This window comes from Fragaria vesca, linkage group LG6 (assembly GCF_000184155.1).
Source record: "Fragaria vesca subsp. vesca linkage group LG6, FraVesHawaii_1.0, whole genome shotgun sequence".
NCBI classification, from domain to species: domain Eukaryota; kingdom Viridiplantae; phylum Streptophyta; class Magnoliopsida; order Rosales; family Rosaceae; genus Fragaria; species Fragaria vesca.
Genome location: NC_020496.1, coordinates 37,482,498 through 37,488,924, shown reverse-complemented (window position 1 = coordinate 37,488,924; position 6,427 = coordinate 37,482,498).

The window sequence follows — 6,427 nt, the reverse complement described above, 5'->3', positions numbered from 1 at the left end:
AGAGTTAAAATTAAAATCAAACAACACAACACAAGAACAGAACAAAATCAACAATCATATACTTTCAGAAAATGGGCTGGCTGTAAAAAGCAAAAAAAGGATACCTTTCCCGCATAAAATCTTAGACATGTAGGTGAAGGAATCGATCGGAGAATCAGGGCCTAGTTCGAAAAAATTTGAATTTCAAGGTCTTGCTTATTTCAAACAAGGATGTCTTACTAATATACCAATTTCTTCTTTTGAAGTATTTATAAACCTTTTTTTTCTTGATTTTTTTCTTACTCAAATTCTAACTTTGCCACCATTAATTGGCAGACAAAACTTGAGAAGGTCTTGCAGATTTAGTTTTTGCATGGGTCTAAAACATCGTTCAATAATGATTGAGAAAATAAAGTGGTACCAAGATATACTTATTGTATCACGACACATAACGGTCTCATTTGGTGAGGAATGAAATGTCATGCACATATGCACCCATCTTTCGCCATCCATCTCTATTTATAATCGACCAAATTAGTGAAATCATGCAAACTATGTTTGAACCATTTATAATCGTGTTCGTTCAATCCCAACAACAAATTAATCTAATTCCAAAGATATATGAAGTTCGTACTAATTCAATGTCAGGTTTGCAAAATATATTTACAAGCTAGGTAGTTAATTAATTAACCAACCACACAAGGACGATAACGGTAAAGTTTTGTAATTAGCCTAGCTTAAAGTTTTGTTAATTAAATCGTCATCATTTAACAATATGAAGAAGAGGTACAAGAACTCAGATATTAGCGCACCTAGTTGCAAACAAGCATTCCTCCTCTCTATAGAAATTAAACACCAAAACATAAATAATTAAAAGTTCTATTTTTGTACTTAATCCTTTTACAAATCAAATTACTTAGTTAGTCACTTAGTCAAACTCATACATCACTACAGTAGTCAGTTTAAGTGTTGGGTTTTTGTGGAGGTTGGAATTTTGTATCGCATACATGATGATAATGAATTCATGAGTACTCCACCGTATGCCCATGGAGTACAACAAAAAGAAATTTAAGTAGTACTTTCCATCTTATCCATTATCGTATTTCAATATTAATTTGTTTAAGATTTGGGAGATCAGTTATGCTCAAATTATTCCATGTTGCCGTATTCACTTTAGGGAACGGAAAAGGCTAAGTTAGAGACTTTCAGCCTTATTAATTGTTGACCACAATGGACTACTTGTGTTATTTTCTTTCGATTTTTTCTTTTAGTTTTGTACAATAGATGAGTATACTCTATTCTCTTTTTATATATTCCGTAATTTTTATGGTTATTTAAATAAAATCCAGGCATGGGGCTAAGCCTCCCAGCTAAGCTGGGTTCCAAAACCTTTTTTTAAAAAGAAAAAGAAAAAGTTATGCTCAAATATATTAGATCTTCATATATCTCAATGCTTTGGATATTTCTAGCCGTTTCTCTCCATGTTTCATGCCGGACTGCAGCAGCATTGAACAAGCTTTTGTGAGCAACTGATTATTAATCGAAAGCATAACAATGCATCACGTAACATAGAATGCAAGTTAAGAGAGGATATATAGCTTGATTAACAAAATCAAAACAATCTGAGGTCCAAGGTAGAAGTAACCGATCACTCTCTCTTGGAGAAATAGTTTCCAAGAACCTCTAGCTAGCCAATCTAACCAAGAAGCTCTCACATTGTACTCAACCTGTAGTACGTGCATATAAGTCTGCAGCAAGCAGCAAATCATATTTTAGGCTATAGTAATATTCTAACTGCGGTATCTCCATCTACAATTTATCATCGAATGATAGTTGAAACTGTACATGTAGCCCTTAATCAGTTTAGTTACCAAATCCAATTCTTGAGACTTGCACTTAACTAAGTTGATAGGAAAGAAAGAGCAATGTTAGATGAGCCACATACGTCTGTTAGAAAAACCGTGATTGGATTTAGATCTGATCATGACTCAAGGGACTGATTTCTGTTCCTTATACACCATCAGTACTGATGGTGTGCAGCAACTGACCTGAGAAGTAGTACACACATGTAAATACTTGAAAAGAACTATCAACTAAAACAGGGAGATAGCATAGTCAAGATTCAACAGTTTAGCAACATTATTTAGGGCTATATATAAGATGTGTAACCATATATAGAAGCTAGCAGTTAGATGTTGGAACCTCCCTTGCTTTTCATATGATAATATAGGCTAGCTGGCTAGCTATTTACAAACACCCTTGTCTTGTCAGCTTCAGCATAGCTCTTGCTCCTTGAAATAAAATAAAGTTCTGTTTGAAATTAACACTGCTGAAATTAGCCACAACATGTAGTTAACTCATAGAAGTCACAATCTTGATGATATACCCCAGGAATTAAAAGCTGTTAGTACCACCTGTTTGGATTAGATCATAATATCTACAACACTCAAGAGATGCCAGCAATTGGTCATAAATGGGTACCAACCAGACCCCTCAATAGAACTCCAATGAATCCTGCATCTCATCCTGCAAAGTAACATTCCTGCTGCTAAATATAGCATTCTATTTCAAATCTGTATTTTCATGCTGCTATGATGTCAGTGAAATTTGAACTTGTGACGTCCAAAGCCATCACTCACCGTCTCAGACAAATTCCATCTTAATTATAGGGGTCTTTTCCCTCATCAGTCTGGAATTGAGGGAGTTGTTTTTTTTTTGGTAATGAAGGATTTCATTGAACACATCTTTCTATTTGTTTCAATGACCTGCAGCTTCATCTACTACATTTATGGCATCATAAATACCAACAGAATCAGCTTAAAACTGAAGGGGATGGCCATTGCAGACTACCCCATTGTTACTTAAATGGCTTTCATTTTGTTTACTCTCTTTTTTCATCAAACTCCTCTGGTTGCAGAAATCAAGGCATTCAGTGAATTTACTGCACTGCAGAACCGTTTTGTACCATTTTGCTTAAACCCTTCACCAGTTTACCCCATATCGCCAGTACCTAATAGCATTAAGAGCAGAACTGCCAACAAACTTGCTCAACAATATCCCATATCTTCACTTCTTCAATAATAGAGACATAGAGGCACTAGAATCTAAGTTTCCTTTCTAAGAAAAGAAACCATCTTTCATCCACTTTGAAAATTGATTCCCATGAAAGAACCAACTTAGTAATTGAAAATTGATTCCCATGAAAGAACCAACATAGTAATATTTACAACATGATATTGACACAATTCGACTAATCATATTGGGCATACATACTAATACTATCCTCATCATTGACCAATACGAAGAAAAAGTACCAAGAACTCAGATACAAGCATACTTATCTAGTTGCATTCCTCCTCTCTACAGAAATTAGCACTTTATTTCTCTATTAGAGAGCAGAGAGCTCGTAAATGTATAACTATATTTTGAGACTAACTCCCTCTAAAGAAATTAGTACTCCCTCGTCCTCTAAACGTATTAAATTATTGCTCTCTTTCATGCTAAAAGAGTGGAAGTAAGTCATAGATGGTTCGAAATCAATTGCACATCTTCGATTTCGACACTCATTTTGTCCCACAAATCGTTCAAGTCTTCATGAATCTTGTAATGTATAAGGTGACATATATGCGAAGACATGTGGATCAGAGCTGTGAGTATATATTAGACTAGGGGTGACTCAAAAAGAGTTGAAACAATTACTTGGATTACAGGAAATACTTAATCTCAAACCGCTATTCGATCAGTGGAGCAATTGTTGAGTTCCTTGAAATCAAGTTCGGGAAGGAGGGTTACCACTGATCAAAGTGGAAGAATACAACTACTGAGGAAAGTTGGAACACCAGCTTTTGAGAGCATTTCAGTATTTTTGATTGATGATTTCATCTCTCTCCCTAGTCCCTACTAATTGTAAAGTTAAGTGCATGTCGATTGTGGCTGCATCAGTTAGAATGGGCCCGTATGAAAATACCGTACTTGCTTCATTTTTACCATCCGAGTTAGAATTTAACTCGAATGCAAATTTGTTCACTTGATTTATCTGTTCGATCACCCCATCTGAGATCGACTTGGTATGTAAAAATGCATATTATAAATATGAGGCTGTGATACCATCCATTTCGCATGCTAGTAATAAGATAGAGCTGTGACCAGAGTTTATAAGAACCATGAATTCAATTTCAACCTTAATTTCAAGCACTTCACTAGAAACGATTTGTATTCCCAACATAATGTAAAAAAAGAAGATAGGCAAATAGAATTGACTTGTCCTAGCATAGAAGTCAGTAGCAAATCTATCTAGCCCTACTATCTGGATCTACTTGTCTCATAGGGTAATCTTTTTTAACCCTAGCCTCTAATTCACTTCACAATTTTTTAGATCAAGCCAAGTCGTCATATATATATATATATATATATATAGAGGACCATGACATTTTTTTTTGGTAAATAATTCACGCAGCATATATAATGTCATTGATGTTTAAACTCATGACCATGCATTCCTACTAAAATTAATTAATCACTTGATGCGTGTTGAAATTAATTGTTAAATATTAAACTGAATAAAGAAAGACGGATAATTACACATATACCTAATAATTAACACCATAAACAAAGGGAATGGGATGATGTGAATCATGTGATGCGGTAACTAACAAGGAAACATTACAGATTAAGTGTCCTCATCATTCTCAAAAGAACCCGCCTCTGTTTGAAGCAGTGAAAAGGAATCCAGCTGTTTTTGTTCTTATAAATATTTCCGGCCATTTAGTATGCATCACCGATTCACAGCTATAAGTCAACGAAGGATCCGGTTCCCATCTTAGTCTTTGGCGAAGTCATTCTTAATTTAATTGCTGATAGAAGAAGTTTTAGATAATTTAAACCAAAAGTTTAACCACCCTAATTGGTACTGCTCATATATATATAGTTGAACTCGCAAGCCAGCCTGCAGCTTTTCAAAGCAGGCAGCCTGCCGGCCAAGTTATATGTGATTGTGAGTACCCTAGGTCTCATTTTGTTCTCGCTTATTGTTTTGAAGCATTTGCTCCGTGAACAGAAACTCACCTTTGATATGTATTGGGTCTGAATTTCTTCTTGCTTAATTATTTTCAGTTATCTATAAAATCAGGAAGCTTGTGTACCGAATACACACACAATAGTAGTAGATTTTTACAAACTAGCTAGCTGCAGCTTCTGCAAGATTACTCGTCCGATATGTGAGCAACGTACTTCAACTTCTGTTTAATTATCGTTTGTTTTTCATTATATAGTTATATTTGCTAATTATCTCGAGGGAAATAACCTCATCTTGAAAATTTGACAGCGAGTATGGCAGCTGGAGTTGTCCCCAGTGCAAATAGTAGTATTCTTGAAGTTCTGAACCTATACAACTATGAAGACTGGAGTCTACGGGTGGAGACCTACTTAATTGCTGAGGGTCTTTGGGACGTTGTCGAAGCCCCAGCTGAAACTCATGATATTAATGGTGAAACTGAATAGAGTAATGCTAGATGAATGAACCATTTTTTGGTGAACCACTTTTTGGTGAACCATTTTTTGGTGAACCACCTAAAACCCATCTTAAATGGCAGCTGACGTGACATAACCACATCATCAAAGCGTAATTTATGGTTTAATAAGTATTCCTAATCTATTTTAATCATTTCTTTCTCAAAAAAAAAAAATCTTTTAATCCTATTCCTATTTTTTTGGCGAGCTCCATTCTTCATTCTGATCCTGATCTCTTCCTAATTTTCAATTTATCAAAACTAACAACTTCTCAATCTGATTCGTTCACTTAGCAAACATCTTTAACGAAATTAAGCTATAGCTATGCCATATTTAGATCTAGGGTTTTGGGGGGAGCGAGGGTGGGAACTAAATTTGATTTGTAAAAAACACCATTAGACCTGGAATCACCCTTAGTAAGCACGCAATATAGAGCAATGGTTCTGGTATGGTTGCAGGCTTGCAACAATCTCTACATTCCTATAAATAAAATTCTCTTCCCCTTAAAGGCTTAAACCCTAATTCCAAAAATGTCTGTGTTTCATTCTCATTATAAGAAGAAAAAAAAACTATCCACGATTTGAACTTAGAAAGTGCAGAGCTCTTACAAGAACCACAATCAGATTTGGAAGATGTTGTTTAATTGAAGAAAAGGTGAGAGCTGCGAGGACGGGGGAGAAGAAGAGAGAAGAAAATAACATTCGATGAAGACGACATAATATCAGAAAACCAAAAAAAAAGGTCTATATATTTACTTTAAAATTATCCTATATAAAATAGGGCCAATGATAAAATGGTACATTTAGAAGTAACAAATGATAAAACTGTTAACAAATGTTCCTTGATGATAAAACAATACACCCATTTAAATTCTTTAAACCGTTGCCCATAAATTTTAAAAAAATTACATGTCATGCCACTGACAAAAATAACCACATAT